Raw genomic sequence first — 18218 nt, forward strand, 5'->3', positions numbered from 1 at the left:
ATGTTATATACTGCAGCAATGTAGGTATGTAGCAATGTACTGATTTTTGTAGAACCTCAAGTATTCCCAGTTTTCTATCCATGACCATAAACTAGATTTCACAGTGATGTCTAACAGAGGAAAGCCTGATGATCAGGGTTTGGTGGAAGAAATTAAAGGCAATTAAAGGCAAGTTTCTGTGAACAAAGTCTGTCATTGAAGGTCAGATCACCTTTGGTTTTATTTAATATTGATTATTTTGTCTGAAATATAGCTGTAAGAGAAAAGTAATGTCTTCATAATTTGATGGCCAATAATAAGATATATACTTGAATAAATGTTCTTCTTTGCTAACAGTATTCCTATTATTCATGAGAAAATCTATAAGTGTCTCATGCCTATAGTTTATTATGGTTAATCATGCCTGATAACTGGACTATAGTATGTGTATAAATGGCCTTATAAATGAAGAGCAATTATCAATGATTTGTGCTACAGGAGAAGAATTATTCTTCAGTATTATTTTCCCCAGGTTTTCTCCTTGCCAGAGAGCCCAGTGGTAGAGTTAGAATTTAGCTAACATAGTCCTAGGTATTATAGGATCATGAAAACTTGCTGAATTCTACTAATGGCTTCTTCCTTGCACCTCTTTATAGAGACCTGTGGTATTTTTCCCAAGGAATTAACCAGCTCTTATGATGCTACATGTAAAATAGCTCATCTCTGAGAGAGATACTGACTGAGAGAGAGATATGGCTGAGATATATTTGAACATTGGCAGAGATGGGCATTGTACCCTGTCAAGCAGCCTAATCAAGGTGAGGTGACCAGTCTCCTTTCCTCAGCATTTCCAGGCAGGGAAACACAGATGGACTTGAGCAGCAAAACTTGCAGAGCAAGAAAGGAGCACAGGTTATTACAGTCTCTGTTGGGGTGGCCGGGGGGGTGTGCCCTGGCACAGGGACAGTTTGATTAAAAGGCTATTGCAATTACAAGCCCATCAGGCACAGAAGTGAACAGCTCCATGTCACTGTCATTCAAGACACAAATTTAATAAGAACAAATATGACAGAGAAGGTGGTCCACAAAGAATTCCTGTGGCCTGTTTTTGGTGATGGTTGTTATTATTATGCTTTCTTTGGGCTTTTCCTGTTTAGGAATTTCTCTGTTTCACTGTGTCTTGGATAAGTGCAAAGCAAATGGGTCTTCTTCTACATATCAGGGATTTTTCTAACAATATTTGAATAAAGACAATGAAATGGTATGCTGGTGCATTTGAAGACTTGACGTATTTTCACAATACAAGTCTTTATGGTCCTATCAGATTCTATTGCACTTACATGCAAGATAACAAAATTAAGCAAGGTAAACCACTAGTCCTTGTAGCTGTGATAAATACATCCACTAAAGAGGGTAATTTATCACATTTCATATTGTAATTTTCTTTTCTATAATGATGAATATACAGGGTTGTATACCATGATTGTGAATAACCATCAGAAACCACTTTTGCTTAGTGGATGCTAAGTCCCATTATTTTTAAAAAAATCTTCCTTTTGACTTCTCAGAATAAACAAAAGTTCAACAAACAATAGTTTTCACAACTATTTCACAAACAATAAAGTTGTAGGCAGTATGACACAGAGTGGTAGCTATGAAGGTAATTTTTGTAGGTATGTTGAAGAAATCAGAGACGTCTTCTAGTAAGATTTTAGAGGGGAAAAGTAGTGATGATTGATAAGTGTTAAAAGGGTTATGAAATATTAATCAATATGCTATTAATATATGTAAAAGCAATTCAGCTTTTTAGTTCACTTGCGCAGTTTGAGCTCAGTCAATTTTGGCAAAAATGTGCACTGGGATGTTTTTGTTTTTTCTGGAAGGTTTTCTGGAACTTATGGAAAATGTAGTTATGTAGTCTAAATATACTTTGTGGAAAATATTCAACTATAAGGTCCATTTTCCTGCTGAGATCTCAGGGAAACAGAATTAATAGTGCCCGAGTCCTTGAGCTTGTCTGGTTAGCAGATATGCATTTGGTTTCTAAGATGTAGAGATTTATGTCTGAATTCTGACAGAATGAGATATGTAGATGAAGATTTGTGTTTTCCAGAAGATAACTGATCTCTAGTAACTGCAGTAATTTCTGGGTACCTGCAGTCATAACCTCCATGTTTTTGCTGACTACATATTCAGCAGACAGTAAGGTTTAAAAGGTGCAAAATACTAGCACTACATGGCTTTGTTTTTACATTTGGTTCACCTAGGAAACAGCTTCTTAGGAGAAATGAGATAAAATTGCATTGAAAAATATTTTCCTTTCATGGTTTCTGCTTCTTATTGGCTTGTCTGGAGAAGATAAGTTAATTTTTTTAACTATGCATTAAAAGTCCTGCTAAAATTTTCAGACTTTCATGGCCGTGATCATTGTGAACTTGACATTATTTTCTTTATCTCTATAGCAAGTATGGAATCACAGACTCAGAATCTGCTCAATTGGAAAGGATCCAGAGGGATCATCAGAGCCAGCTCCTGACCCTGCAAACTCACACCATTTGCCCAAGGGTATAGTCCAAATGCTTCTGGAACTCTGTCAGGCTGGTGCTGGGACCACTTCCCTAGGGAGCCTGTTCCAGTGCCCCGGCACCCTCTGGGTGAAGAAAGTTTTTCTTATATTCAAACTAAACTTTCCCTAACAAAGCATTAGGCCATTCCCTTGGGTCCTGTCACTGGTCACCACCTGCCCCTCATCTTCCCCTCACAGGAAGCTGTAATTGCAATGAGGTTGCCCCTCAGTCTCCTCCAGGCTGAAAAAGTGGCCTCAGCTGGTCCTCATCCAGCTTCCCCTCAAGGCTGTTCACCATTATAAGCTAGGTAAAATCCTGTGTTCCAGGTGTTTGAGAAAATCTGATTATTGAAATCCTCTTAATGACTTTTTGTGCTAAGGCAATTGCTATTGGAGAATGCTGATTTTTGCTTTGCTTCACCTGGATTCTTTGAAAGGTCTCATTGCGTTTCTTACACCTCCTACAAGGAAGGCACAATGGGGAAAGCCAGCTAGGTTGAGGACCCTAGTATCATCTCCTATGGATGCAATATTGTTTTAAGATTCAAGAGGGATGATGTAACAGTTTAAACCTGGTTTCTGTCTTCCCATTTTACAGAATCTCTGGAGGTGGTCACTCAGGTAAACTGCTTAGACACCATGTGTGAGTACCTGGAGTCCACCTTTCTCTAATGAACTGAGTCTAAAATGAAGAGAGTACCACAGATAAATTTCCTGCTGTCAGTAGCACACCAGAGAAGCTTAATAACAGATGAAAGAATAACTCCTCCTCACAAGAAACAGCAGGTAAAAAGCAAGTGGAAAAGGCACTTGCTGTGTTGCCTAAGAGCTAATTTAAAATTACATGTACTCAGGTCATGTCATTTCTGGTGGGAAGAAACCTTGCAACCTGTAGTGTGTGCTCATATGTGGTGGTCTCCAGCATGCCCCAGTGTTTATACCTTATGGAGGTTCCCATATCCCAAACCAAAGCTGGTCTCGGAATAAAAAAAATATGAAAATAGGTAGATGAGAGAGAAGCAGTAGCTTGGTCTTATTCCTACAGTGTTTCACTAAGAAGAGCCCAATCTTTGGCTGACATAAACTGAGTAGGTGTGCTGACCTTTGTGTTTGGTTGGTTTTTTTCTTTTTGTCTCATTGAATTCCCTCACATCCTAATCTCATTAAACTGTGGCTCAGCCAAATTCTTTTAAAACATGTTTTAAAAGGTAACTGTAGTATCTTACTGTAAATTCTGTAGCTTCAGGCATAATCTTTTTACAAAGATATTTGCATTCTAACACAAAAGTTCTACAGACTGTAGCCACAGACTTCTCTTTAGCAGAACTTTTCAGGTGTCTGAGTCTTTGAATTAATGCACAGGTCTGGGGTTCTAGACAAAGGAAGAAGACTTCCTACGTAAACAGTGGGGATCTAGGCTGGACAGGCCATCCTGCAACAAATTATTCAATTCTTCTCTTTCATCCTTAAGCTATTTCCTTGTAAATAGACTAGAAACCTTTTGGTCATATTTGTTGCTCAAAACAATTTCAAACTGGAACAAGGTTCACAAGCAAGTTGTGTGGAGCCACCAATATGGGAATTGTTTGCACTGACATCTTGTGGTACAATTTAGTTTGGGGATGGGTCCTGATGCAAGGACAAACTTGACAAACTTGCACCAGTGAAAATACTTTACTACTTGTTCAAAATGGCATTCACCATACAAGCTTGCAGAGATTTATAGAAAAAGCCATAAGGTTTTTTGAATATGGAAAGCGTCCCATTCCCAGATGTGCTCCCAAGAATTAGGGGCTACATGTCTTTATTTAAAAATAAAGAAATTATTTGTTTAAATTGTTTAAGCTAGTTTTCCAAGGCAGGAGAGCTAGTAGACCCATCTCAACATCATATTGTAGAGGTACAGAGTTTACCTCCTCTTTCAAGCAGCATGAAAAAGAGGTTGTTCAGAACAATGAAAGATTCCAATATTCATACAGAAAGCATGTGGAGTTTTTTCTCAAAAACTTAAGGGTTAGATAAAAGAACAAAGTATCTTCTTGGTCAGTAAAAAAACTTAGATTTCTGTAGTATGGGCAAATAGCTCTGAAATCATTTTACTTATAAGCTTTACTTATCCATTTCAAGCAGTGCTGTCATGTTTTGACATGTCATTCCAAAAGCAGTAGTAAAGCTTCACAGCAGACTTACTCCAGATGTGATTCAAACTAACAGGAAAAATGAGCATTTGTAAAACACAGCTTAGTAATGTGCAAAGTGGGCTAAAGAAAAGATAGGTCATTTTTTTGAAGTTGAATGGGCAGAGAGCAAAAAAACCTAACAGGAAACTGCTTATTAGCCCAAACACCCAGTAGGTTCAGTGTTACTTTCATGTTCAGTGAAACTATTAGATATTTTTGATCTAACAGTGAGGGTTTAAAGAATGAAAAGACATGCACTCTATGGCTGGCAGCTGCTCACTTCGATGTCTAGTTAATGAGTTGTGCTCTCATGCTGGGATTTGAGGCAGTCCAGTGAGTGAGGCTTCCCTGCTGTTTCTCTTTGACTGCATTACACAACCAGCTCTCTTTTATATTTTGATAGTGACATCTATTGGAGCTTTGAAGAATAATATTTGGGGGAAAAAATCTTCATGTATATTAGTAAAAGCTAAATTGTTAGACAATAAAATTTTCAGTTCATACAAAAGCAGATATATATGTGTCATCAAAACATACAGAAGAATGAAAATACTGATAAAAAAAAAAGTAGCAACAGTTCAAATCAGAGTCAGGAAGAAAAATGTGCCTTTCTCTTTTTTGATGTTGGGTGAACTAAGAAACTTCCGCAGCTGACTGAAGTTTTTTTAGAACGAACCCATCACTAAAGCTGTAACCTCAAAGTGAAACAAATGCAATATTTGATTGAATTCTCTATAGATATTCCCAAGACTTGGACAAGTATTAACAGAACCCAATCTAACAAAGTGGGTACAGTAGCAGTCAGCCAGTCAGCAAAGACCTGACAAGCCTTCCTCATGAGCAATGATGTCTGATGTCTCTGCTGTCAAAGGGACACAGCCATCCAGAGTATTTGGAATGAAATTGGCTCTGCTTTGAATAAGTAAGCCATCTTCCTGGATTATACTGAGAATATGGCTTGTGTCTGTTTAGAGCTTACAACAAGGGTCCTAGACTTTTCTAGAAGTGTAAGACTGATAAACAATTAGTAAATGTGGCCAGTGGATTTACATTGCACTAAATTACCTAATGTATTTACATTTTTTCAAATATGTATGCACTGTGAAACAGCTCTAGCAGTCAGTCCCTGGTGTAAAGAGTAGGCATTGAGTAATGCTACCTCACAAAATCTCTAGGAGAAATTAGGAGATATGAAATGTGCAAGGAGAGTGTGCTGTGGAAAGTCTTCAGGACTTCTTCAGGACCTTTCCTTTCTGTTTGTTTTTTATTCTCCTGAGAACTCTTGAGTTCCTCAATGCACACTGGAGAAATGCAAATTTTCCTCAAGCCACCTCTCTTCATCCGCATGTGGGTCATGATGAATATCTTCATATGACAGTTTCATGTTAATTTGCTAGAAATTGTGAAATTGGGGCTTTTTCCTGGATTCTTCTTTTCCACAAAAATATGATAAAGAATTCCCTGTAAAAGAATCAGAAGGTTTCTTCCTTGCCTCAGATTATAGATTCTGCTAGGGTTTTATTTTGGTTTGGGTTCTTTGCATGTGATTTGATCTCAGTTTATTCTGATTTTTAAAGAAAAATTATTTTCTCAAGAAACCAAAGGTTTAAATGGGATTGTACTTCCTGATACTGTTTCATGTATCTTAAAATTTGGTTTTGCTTTTATTTATTCTGGTTTGTCTTCCCCAGTAGCAACATTGCTATATCCTATTCACTCCATTATGATAATAAACCCACACATCAGTCAGGGAACTAGTCAGACAGGGAACTTACTATGAAATGAAAAGGTGAAGTATGATCTTAGAATAGCAAACATAATTGACTCGAACAATCTTAGCACAAAAGTACTTCACAAGCCTCCAATTACTTTACTGTTTTCTGAACTGCTTGTTTTGCAGATTTCTATGCCTAAACCCCAGAATATACCACATAAAATAATTTATAATGCAGTTATTGTTTTCATATAAATCACATCCATTTCTCCTGCTGCTGAATGAGAAATGTTCAATTTTTACAGCTGGTGGTATGTTCTCCATTCTTATTCAGCCTTTACAGAGCCTGCAGGAAAAATGAAATATTAATGATGTTGTAAAGACACTTTTTATAATGAAAATATATCCAAATTAATCACACCTTTCATTTATTCAAGAGGAATTCTGTCATACTCTTTGGTGGTTTTGGATTGTCTGTAAAAGAATAAAGTAGGAAGTAATTAAGTAGTTTAGTTAGCATCTTGTGACTTTTCTGTGCAAATATCTCTACCTAAAAATAATCCTGGTTTGGTACTGTGTCCATTTCACTTTTATGGACAGTTTTCATGACATAGTTCAGATGAGCAAACACTGCAGAGCCACTTCTCTCTGCTGAACAGTGCTTTCAGTTGCACAAATGAATATAAGGAGTGAATACTAGAAGCATAAAGTTTAATTTTCTAAGCTTGAAGATAGATATTCAGGGAGGAATTTATTTAGTTTAGATTAGTAAAAACTCACTAATACCTCTGCTGGGTAATTACCAGGTAAGATCATAAGAAACAGAGGGATAGGGATATCACAAGGGAATTTTACATATGTATCTATATCTGTTTTCTGGTGTGGCCAGTAGCTTATAATATACCTGACTATTCTCAGCCAGACTCTGAAAAGGTATTTAGACCTCTGCTCTTCTATCATGCAATTGGGTCCATTAATCTCAGAAAGGCTCCAGCCCGATTTGCACAGCGCTGTGCTGATAAGCTCCTTGGAACACTGTGCACTGAGCACAGAACAGAGACATCCTGGCTGAGCCTGTCCTGTCTTATTAAAATCCACCTTCATCTCAGCTGTGACAGAGCAGAGCTCTGTGCAGAGCCACCTGGATGCCTGCTCCATCACTTTCCCCACTGTTCAGCCTGTAGGGGAAGCATGCTAATTCAGATACATCACTAGATCCATGGTGATGCAAGCTAGTAGAAAGGAACAGCTTTAAAGAAATTATCTCTCCCAATGGCACCTAAAGAGCTTTTACAAAGATAAACCAAATTATTATTAATATAAACAGAAGAAAGAACATAAATACGCAGGGAAAGGTGTAAACCTAACTAAATGAATAGTTGTGTTAAAAATGTACTAGGAGTGAATCTGAAAGAATTGAAAAATAGAACTCATCAGCAAAGAAAACTTTACCTAGGAAGCTTTACACTAGTAAAGATCAATTGAGAGCTCCAAAACATTGAGCTCAGAAGCTGTAAAAGGAATGGAAAAATAAATTCTAGAAGTATGTCTATATATCCAAATGGATGCCCTGTTTCAGTTTTAAATTAGAAGGAAGACATAGAACATGAAAGCAAATGTGGACAGTTCATGAGTTTGAATATATAAAAAAAACTTACCTAGTTTTTTTTTCTTGGGAAAAAAAAAACTAGGTGAGCTTAATGAGTTCAGCTTTGGGCACCCATTATTTAGTGTTCCAAAATAATGAAATAATAAGGATGCTCTCAGAAATAACTCTTGGGAAAAAAAAAACTAGGTAAGCTTAATGAGTTCAGCTTTGGGCACCCATTATTTAGTGTTCCAAAATAATGAAATAATAAGGATGCTCTCATCCCTGGAGAACAACAGAAACTGCACTTCTATTAGATAAAAAGAGAAAACAATTAAAGTAATTTGATGCTCATTAATCTGACCTTAGTAGAATTCAAAAGTGTTTAAGAAGTGAGGAGAATTTTAAAGTGCTCAGGTAAATAGGAAAAACAGTAAAATATTTAACAAAAGCAAGGTAATTTTAGATTAAATTGCTGCCATTTCTCCATGGAGTACGTGGTTTTTTAGACAAGAGCAGTATATTATATTATTTATCATTACTTTAACAATTACTGCAATGTTTGAGAGAGATTGTGATAAATGCAGTAATAATAAAGTATGTAAGGAAACAGAAAAAAATGGATGACTAAATACAATAGGTCTTTTCACCCTCATGAAAAGGAATATGATTGTGTTTTATAAAATCAAAAGTAGAAAGGGATGCTCTTTAACTTCCTTTATATTGAAAAAATTTGGTAACATCAAATGAAGTTATAGGATGTTAGGTTTGAAAGACAGTGGAGTCCACCTACCACATAATTAAACTGTGAACTTCACAGCTGTAGAATATTATTAATACAAAAAATGTTTTTGGAGTTCAAAAATACTTGAATTTATGGAATAATTTAAGAAAATCCTTCATGGGCTGTTCAACACAAAAATCATATACTTTCCCTAAGCAATTAGGTGAAAGGGAAATTCTGGTCTCATGCAGTTCACCTGTTCTAATTTTCTTGGATGAAACTGATAAAAAACACCATGGGAGTTAATATTAGATTCTTAGAGACTCAGTCTTGGGGTCATTATTATTTAACTTTTCTCTAATTACCTTGGCACAGAATGCAGAAATTAAAATTAGCTGATAAAACTGAAAGACATTGGGATAGACGTACCTGGATATAGTATAGTCTTAAATAAATAGAATAACAGAAATTTAATGAACTCCAGTAATGTGAACAGCTATGTCATTCACTGAAAGGCTAATGACAAAAACCTGCTGCTAACTCAAAGGACAAGTGACTGAGTGTAATTGAGAAGGAATAGCTGGGTTTGCTAGTCAGTGCCAGGGGTCTCTAAAGGATTGAGAAAGGAGGTGGTGTGGAATAAGAAATTCCTTGTTAGAGGGGAAAGGCTTAATGCTGTTTTTGCAAGATGAGATCCTCTTCATATTGCCATAATATTAGATACAGTTCCAGTCACCTATGTGCAGAAACAGGTGAAAAAGGCTATTTGAAGACTGTAAAAGGAGTCATCTTTATTAAGAAATAAACCAAAAGCTTAGAGGCATTAATATTGCTTTCCCCAGGCTGTCTGTAGATTGCATGGTAACTGGAATCAACAGGGAATTCCTCTTGTTCAGATTGAGGGCACAATACTGCTTTCACACTGGCATAATCACCTGCCATAGTGAGGGAAGGATGGAAAGTTCTTGGTAGTCAAAACACAACTGGGGTGCACACCAGAACCTGAGAAAATAAAAGGTCAATTTCCATATAACGTTTGAGTCCTCAGGGATTAAACACTGAAAAACAGAAGCCAGTAAACTAATTGGTAAGGAAGCTAAGATACAATGGGAAAAGTAGTCATCAATAAATTTAGAATAAATTTTAAATTTTTAAATTTTAGATGTTTTGAAATTGCTTCCCAGCAGCTGGTAGGAGTATCAGTAGTAGACTGTAGTATCAGAGTTCTTTGCCCTTCCTGTCCTAAACAGAGTAAAACATGCATTCCTATGGAATAAAGTGAGAGAAAGAAGTGAAGTAGATGCTTCCTTTCTTGTCATCTCTTGCCAACAGAAAAGCTGAATTACTCAACTAAGTAAAACTTCACTGTGACTGGGTGTCATTAAGTGCAGACGCCTTGAAGGCCCAACCATGTGGATGGGTGACTTGATGGGGTGAGGGAGACTGCTAGAGGAGACCAAAAAACCAAAAGTAGTGGAGAATAAAGATTTCAGCTTTTGAGTGTCTTCCACCTTCTATAGTAACGAAATCACAGATGAATCGCAGAACATTCTGAGTTAGAAGTGACCCACAAGAATCATGGAGTCCAGCTCTTGAATATAAATGGCCCATGCAGAGATTGAAGCCATAATTTTGGCATTTGCTATTAAGTAATATTTTCATGTATTTGTTATTGTATTTGAGGCATAACAGAGATTTACATAGGAAATATTGTTACTAAATTAGACTTATTATTGTCATCACTTGTAAATTCATATACAATCTTAGACTTGATATTTAACAGTAGATGTGATCAAGATAAAATATTTTGCAGATGTAATTTGGTGCTTGCAGCAAGGAAATGTGACTGACAGATGATGCAGTCATATTTGCTGACTGTGCTTCCATCTTCCTGACGCCTAGTATGCTCTTCATTCACAACAACTTTGGTATCTGGTAAGTTTATATTTAAATGAGGTTTTATCCTTACTAATCAGAATTTGTGGTATTTTAACAGGTTTTATTCCACTTATATCACAGAATGTGCCCTTCATTTGTGTGGAACAATGTTTCCTGATACAGTGTATTTTTTATATATCCTTGGACTTGATTGATATTGATAAACTTACTGTAATTCTTTCACAATCGTATCAAACTATGTTTTCTAAACTTAAATCAGAAAAACAGAGTGCTTGCTTACCATTATGAGTCACTGGGTTTTTTTACACTGCAATGTATCCTAGATGAATTATTTTGTTTTCTGGGAATCTTAAATAGTACTTTGTTATGTCCTGTAACTGTTCTACTTTTTGTTTAAATATTTTAGGATAACATTATTTATAAAAATCAGAGTTCTTGTCCTTTATTTAGGAAAGACACCAACAAAATTTTTGATTGAAGAAGGAATAGAGATTTATTTCAGTTCTTTTTATCTGAGGTAAAGCTAGCATCTTCTCCCCTCCTCTTCTTTATATTGCTGTGAGATGTGGGTCCTTTACAATCTATTCAGTCTTTCATACTGCTAAAAACTGAACACCCTTATTTCATTCTTATCACTGCATTTCATTTTGTTTACTACTTTGATCTCCTTCAAGATGTTGCTTGATGCTGTGTTAATCCATTGGCTTATTGCTGTTACAGTATTTCACAGCTCTCCTTTGTTGCTAAGATCCTACATAAATGAATCGTATGACCTTGGCAGTTTCCCTCTGTTAACACTGCTGTTATTTTTCCTTGAAATTTTGGTCTTCAGATTGTAACAAATAATAGATCAAACCAAATCTCTACATGTTTGCAGATACTTGTAATTAATTTGGGCTGTTAATAGACCAGACAGAGAAATTAGGCTAAACCAAGTACAGCAGGGGACCCTGCTGCCCTTAATGTAGATAGTTCAATGGGGAAATTGTGAGGAGGAGTTTTTTCAGTCTTCCTCAGACTTTTCACTAGTATAATGGAAAGAAAGGGGTATTCCACTCTGGAGTTATGTGTTATGACAAGCTGTTATAGTGGTATTAATAAAGAACAACTTTGGGTTTTGCATTCTTTTTACTATATACTTAAAAAGTATTTTGGTGCTTCTTGGTATGTTTTGGGGGTTGCTTTTTTATCTGGTGTGAACTAGAGCAAAGGGTCTTTGTCTTTAGCTCGCCAGGAGGTTTGTTTTGTTATGTTCTTGACTTAGTTTTTTCTGGTTTTTGCCCTTTCCTCTGCATCTTGCTTGCTTTCTGCTTGATTTATTCTCAGACCTTTTTCCTTCAGCAACCTTAAGAGATAGTTAAAGGCCTACTTTCAGCAGTTGGGATTCTGGGATTTTTTTTGTTTGCCACCTGGAGTGGTTTTGCCTCCTCTTGGAAATAGACATTTAATTTTCTTGATTATTATTCAGATAATTTCTCATACCTGAAGACTCTCTTCTTAAAATGTTTTGTGTAGCTTTGAAGTAGCTTCTAGTCAAACATAAATTTGTAGAGAAGAAAATAGCAAAAGTGAAATGTGGCTATGGCCATGAGAGTCACTCTTCTGAGGCATCTTAGTGACTGGCAGGTCCAGAGGGCTCTCCTCTTTTCTAGACTGTGCTGGCAGACACTCTTTCTTACTCTATTAAATGACAGTGTGTTATTTTGTCTGTGCCAGTCTGTTATCTCTTTAGGACAGGGGTCATGTCTTAGAATTTAAAACTATGAATGGCAGTGCAAGAATAGCTCATAAGTTTCTCTCTTCTTACATATTAATTACCTTAGTATAAGTTGTAAGTGTCTCAATATGTGTCCTGAACATTATTTTTACTGAAGTGTGTCAATTTTCATTACATTAAATGAATACTTATTTAATTTTCTATCTCACCTCTGAGCCCATTTTGTTAATGGCAGGATTATTCTTGCATCCCTCTGAGTCTTGAATACTCTGCTTATTTTAGTATCGTCTGCAAATTTAATGGTCTGACTTATTACAGATTTATGTAGACCATTGAATAAAATATGAAAATCTGCTGGTATTAATCTACAATCCTGTGAGACTTCACTTCTCAGCAGCTGCCTTTCCATTTTCCATCCAATCCCCTGTTTTTCTGGGTAATAAATGATACCTTAGTACTGCTCAAACCTCAAGGCAGTCAACTGCATCAGATCTGGAGTCAACTGAACTTATCGCAGTCTTACAGGAAAAGCAGATGCCCTAAAAACCCAAACCCATCAAGGATGGGAAAGAGTAAGACTTCAGGATACAGACTTTCAGATGTGAATGCTGGGTCACAAGTGCTTGATATTGGGAGAAAAGTTTTAATAAAGAATTATTCCATCCACAATAAAGCTTTCTTAGTGATAACAATGATCCATCATTTTGACTTTCCTCTGAACCTTTTTAAGACCACAGTTAAGTCAGGACTCTTGGTTTATCTAGGCTAATAGCATTTTTCATTTTTAAAAGTAACCAGATTTCTTTAACATGATTTACTCTTTCCATATCCACAATGACTCATAATTATTAAATTGTGCTTATATAATTATATCCTCTAAAATAGTCTATAAATGTAACATCTCTTTCTTAAAGATCAGATTCTGAGGAATAAAACTTCCTTGATTTATCTCTGGAGATAAAATGCTAAAGGTGTTCACAGCAGTTTTAGGCAAGAGACTGACAGCTCAGGAAAAAAGGTTTGTAACTTGGTCCTGGAAGGGACTTCCATTATTATTGGAGTAGTAGGGAATACAACACTTGTAGATTCAAGAGCAGAAGAGCTGAAAGTCAGCTTGGTTTGTGAGTGTACAAACAAACTCTGAGAAAGAACTGTGTGAAATATTTTTATGTGAAGACTAGAGACGTGTCATAATGGGCAAATAAAAAAAGACAACAGACCTTGGAGCTGGAGGCTGGGGGAACTGTACTGGCCACCAGTTTGGTGAGCAATAGTTAGGGAAGACTGGATGCTCATGTAAATAAACCTTATTATCACATCAAGAAAGAGGGAAGCTGAAAGGTTGAAAATGAGTAAATTAATATAAAGGTGTGTGGTTTTTCATTCTCCCCTGAAATGTATAAGCCCTAAAGTCAGGGTTTAAAGCTTGCCTTCATTTTTGGAGTCAATAATGAAGTACTGTAAAATATGACCACTGTAGGTTTGATTGTAAATCTGACTAGGTGGTGTAACAAATCATATTGTTCCTAATAGCTAGAAGAGTAGTGCAAAAGCATGAATAATTTCTAAAAATGTCATGCATTCTGGTCTGGATGTGGTGGGGCTTTTGAGGATGCTTTATTGTCTATTTTGGGATTTTTTAGTACTGTACTTCTACCTTTGAATTACAAGTGTCTGAGTTATTTTCTGTTACAAATAGTAAAATCTAGAGAACTGAAGTGTTCAATCAAGCAATTGAGGGAAAGAAGACAACTTGGAGAGGAGACTTAACAATGATGCATTTGTAGAACACAGTCTGTGAGCAGAAAATTGCTGCCATATTACTTCACTGTGGGGAGAGGAGGAGCAAAAACTAGCAAGTAGCCACTATGTAGTCAGAGCCAAATTTAAAACAACAGGGATGGTCCATCACATATGTAGCTGATCTATAGAACTTCTAGTCAAAGAATACACTATGTGCTAAAAACTCACATTAGACGCTAACAATGAATGTGTCCTCCATGAGCTTGTTGGAACAAAGTGTGTCTTGGGAGGGCCTTAAAATGAAGAGATTGGAGGTGTGTGGAAGGCTAAGTTCCCTCTTCTTATATTTCCTCCTTTATTACTGACCTTTTTTTGCCCCTTAGCTGGAGTAGTGGTTTTTGTGTTGTGTTCAGCTGCAAAAAGCCACAGCATACCTGTTTTCTTGGCTGTGGGGAGGACAGAGATCTGATGACTTCATATATTGATCTGATCCACTTTCTTGTTTGACATGATCTGTAAGATGTGCATTAAGGCCATGCAAGTGAATATTTTATAGTGCTGGTGTTGGAAATTGCACATATTAGAAGAAGTTTTTTAGTTGTAATCTTCTAAATTCTTCTGCAGTGAGGTTGGTAAGCAGAAACCCTTTAAAGGGAGAAGGAACTCCAACTGCTTATATTTCAAATAGTTGCAGCTGATATCCTAGGTTTCCCTGTAGGCCTTTCCTAATCTTTCCCTGTACTAGTTTTTAACCTCGAATACTGGTATGCAGTTCTAGGCACCACAAAATAAGAAGGCTGTAAAGGCACTAGAGAACATCCAAAGGAGGCCAGCACACATGGCAAAGGTTCTGGAGAGGAAGCTGTATGAGGAGGGGCTGAGGTCACTTGGTTTGTTCAGCCTGGAGAAGAGGAGGCTGAGGGGTGACCTCACTGTAGTTACAACTTCCTCGTGAATGGAAGAGGAGGGACAGGCACTGATCTCTCTGGTGACAAGTGGTGGGATCTGAAGTTGTATCACGGGAGGTTTAGGATGGATATTAGGAAAAGGTTCTTCACCCAGAGGGTGTCTGGGCACTGAAACAGGCTCCCCGGGGAAGTGGTCACAGCACCAAACCTGACAGAGTTCAAAAAGCATTTGGACAGCACATGATGTAATTCTTGGGATTGCCCTGTGCCAGGCCAGGAGTAGGACTTTATGATCACTCAGAGTCCCTTCCAGCTCAGGATATTCTATGATTCTTTCACAAATGCAGCTCAATAGAGTAGACACAGAGAAGGAAAAACACGGGTAATGTTGAGGGTGATGATAACAGTGTGATCCAGGCATTTTCCAGCCTTTTTAGGGGGTCAGAAGCTGCAGTATTTGCTTTTCAGGAACCACCACCACACGACCCACCCCTTCTTTTGTATCCTCCATCTTGGAGGATGATGGCATGGGGAGAAAGTGAGCATGAAATCCCTGTTTTTATGTCTTGCACCTTGGGAACTTAGAGTTCTGTCCGGATTTATGCCTGTGTGTGGGTGAACTCTAAGGAAAGGTGTGGGAGAGCAATTTTACAAGGCTGGCAAACTACTGTTCAATAGCCTTTAGTCATCTGCAAGACATTTCACCAGCTGATATACCTTATTAACAGCAAAGACTAGGTATTTATAGAGCCACCGCATCCAGAGATTCTTTCATAGACAAGCTGTTCATACTCTGCAGGAACCACATCACTTGGCGTAGGAGGTTGAGCAATCTTTATTGAGGCAACAGTGTGACCTCATACCCTGCTGCTAACAGAGGCAGAACAGCTATGGAAGATTAATTTTCTAATTCTTTCCCCCAAGGGTGTGAAAGTGTATCTCTTTTAGGTTCAGTCTCAAATCAAAGAATGCGGTGGAAAAGTACAACTCCGCTTTTGCTGTTCCCCAATTATTAGGTAGAGAAACAATTCTGTTTAGTAAGATGATAGATGATGAATCTTATATTTTTATCAACACAACACTTTTAAGTCACTATGGAGGGGAAAAAAAGTGTAAATCCTGAAGGCGAAAAGTTGTAAGATTTTATTTCTTGTACATTTACCCTTGATATTAACACCTCCTGCTTAGAAAATACTCTATATTTTTTTCATAATGCCATTTTCCAGTCTTGGGATGGACCATTCATAAAAACCATGAGTTCTGGACACTTTTTGCACTTAATTTAACCTAGACTTACTTACTAGACTGGTTGACTATCTGTAGCTAATTAAAAAGCAGGAACAGCATAGCACACCCAAATGCAGTATTTTAAAACTTGATTGGTACAATTAAGATCTGGGTTCATAATAGCAGAAAGTAGGAGCTGATATTTGAGAAATGTAACAAGTAACATAGACCAGTGAACCATCTACTGTAGCACTCAAAGATCAGTCCATATGCAGTGCTGTGGAAGCTGATAGCTTAATTTTTTACTTTGAAAAACAATAATGCAATACTACTAATTTGTCTCATTTCACTCATGTTAGTTAATATACAATTCTTTTTGTGCTGGAAAAAGGATAGAAATACAGAAATTTCTAGAAAGACCTTCTTAATGAAGAGGAGAAAAATTGCAAACTTGATTCTGTTTTTCATGGAGGAGATCCAGAGATTCATTACATTGTTTGTAGACCTCTGAGGCACTACACTCATCAGCCCCAGCATTGTGAGAACAGCCGTGCATCAAAGCCTTCAAGTCAGGAAAGTTCTGACAAACACTGGGAGATACTTCCAAACCTCTTCAAGCCACTAGAAAACAAAGTGCTTAGTCAGAAAACTGGTTATTTTGGGCTTTTGGTCTGCTTAGCTCTTGGGAAGTCTGAGGCAGAAGCTGATTCTAATTCTCTGCTACTGAAATCCCAATTTAGTATTTTTGGTGTGAAAGAAGTTACAAAAATTTGGAGACTTTTTGCTTATTTGATTCACTCTGTGGAAAACAGGTAGAGATTTGCAAAATAAGCAATCACGGCTAAGAAGTGCCTTGTTTATATTTTTGGGGGGGTTAATATATGGTGGGTTAATTCTCTTGTGATGGTTCTGTGAGAAATAGGTCATCATTCAAGATTATGTTCTTGAAGATTCTCATTAAAACTACTTTTCACCATCAAAAATAATTCTCCAGTTCCTTCCCTACTTTTTCTGGTAAAATTGTCAAGCAATCTTTTTGCTGACTGCTTTTAGAAATGAAGTGATTGAGGTATTGGTGGTACTTTTATTCTTATTATTATAAAAATTCTTTAGGTACTTTTAATAAATATGCAAAAAGAGAATCTTTTTTATCTAGTTGTACCTAGAAGGTGAAAATGCCAACCATCCTGGACTCCAAAATTTCTCCATGCCTCTGACAATAAGAATTTTGTCAGGAAAAAATATTCTGCTATGAACTGTTTTGGAAGTAGCTATTGTTCTATAATGAGTGGTCATTAAATTGGGCCATCTTTAACCCTCATTCCTCACATCCTCCTTATTTAATGGGAATTGCACCCCTTGGTGTAGTTCCATCAGCAAAATCCATGTAATTAAGATGATGCAAAGTGTTCTGATGAGGATGACAGGGTAACTCTGTTTTAGTTGGTGGAGCAGCATATTTACAAATGTTCCTTTCCCAAGTGGAGATACTTCTCAGTGAGCAGTTGACATCAACCAATTGAGTCTAGCCTGAGGTTACATGTAATGTAATGTAATAATGATGATTCTTATGATCAGCTCCTCAGACAGCTGGTGCTAAACCTTGGCATTTTGGAACAACAGGATGTTTCAAAAAAAAAAAAAAAAACAAAAACAAAAAACCAAAAAACAACACACTTAGTGAAAGTAATCTCTTTAACATTAAATGCAATACCAGAGCTATATATGCTATGTCTGCTTTCTCCTGTCATGCTGCCTAGAGAGCTCAATGCCTGCAAACAGACCATTTGCTTCAACCTGAGGAAACATTACAAGAAAATAAATTAAAATTCTAACCTGTCTTTTGCTTGAAGGAGCACATTTCCAGGGAGTTTTTGTTCTAGTCTAAGGTTATCGGTCATATCCCTCTTGAAACCATGGTGACAAGTTGAAAATAAATTCCATTGCCTCAGAAATGTCCAAAAGGAGAACTT

The sequence above is a fragment of the Onychostruthus taczanowskii genome, unplaced genomic scaffold (genome assembly GCF_017590055.1).
Source record: "Onychostruthus taczanowskii isolate IOZ18803 unplaced genomic scaffold, ASM1759005v1 scaffold59, whole genome shotgun sequence".
NCBI classification, from domain to species: domain Eukaryota; kingdom Metazoa; phylum Chordata; class Aves; order Passeriformes; family Passeridae; genus Onychostruthus; species Onychostruthus taczanowskii.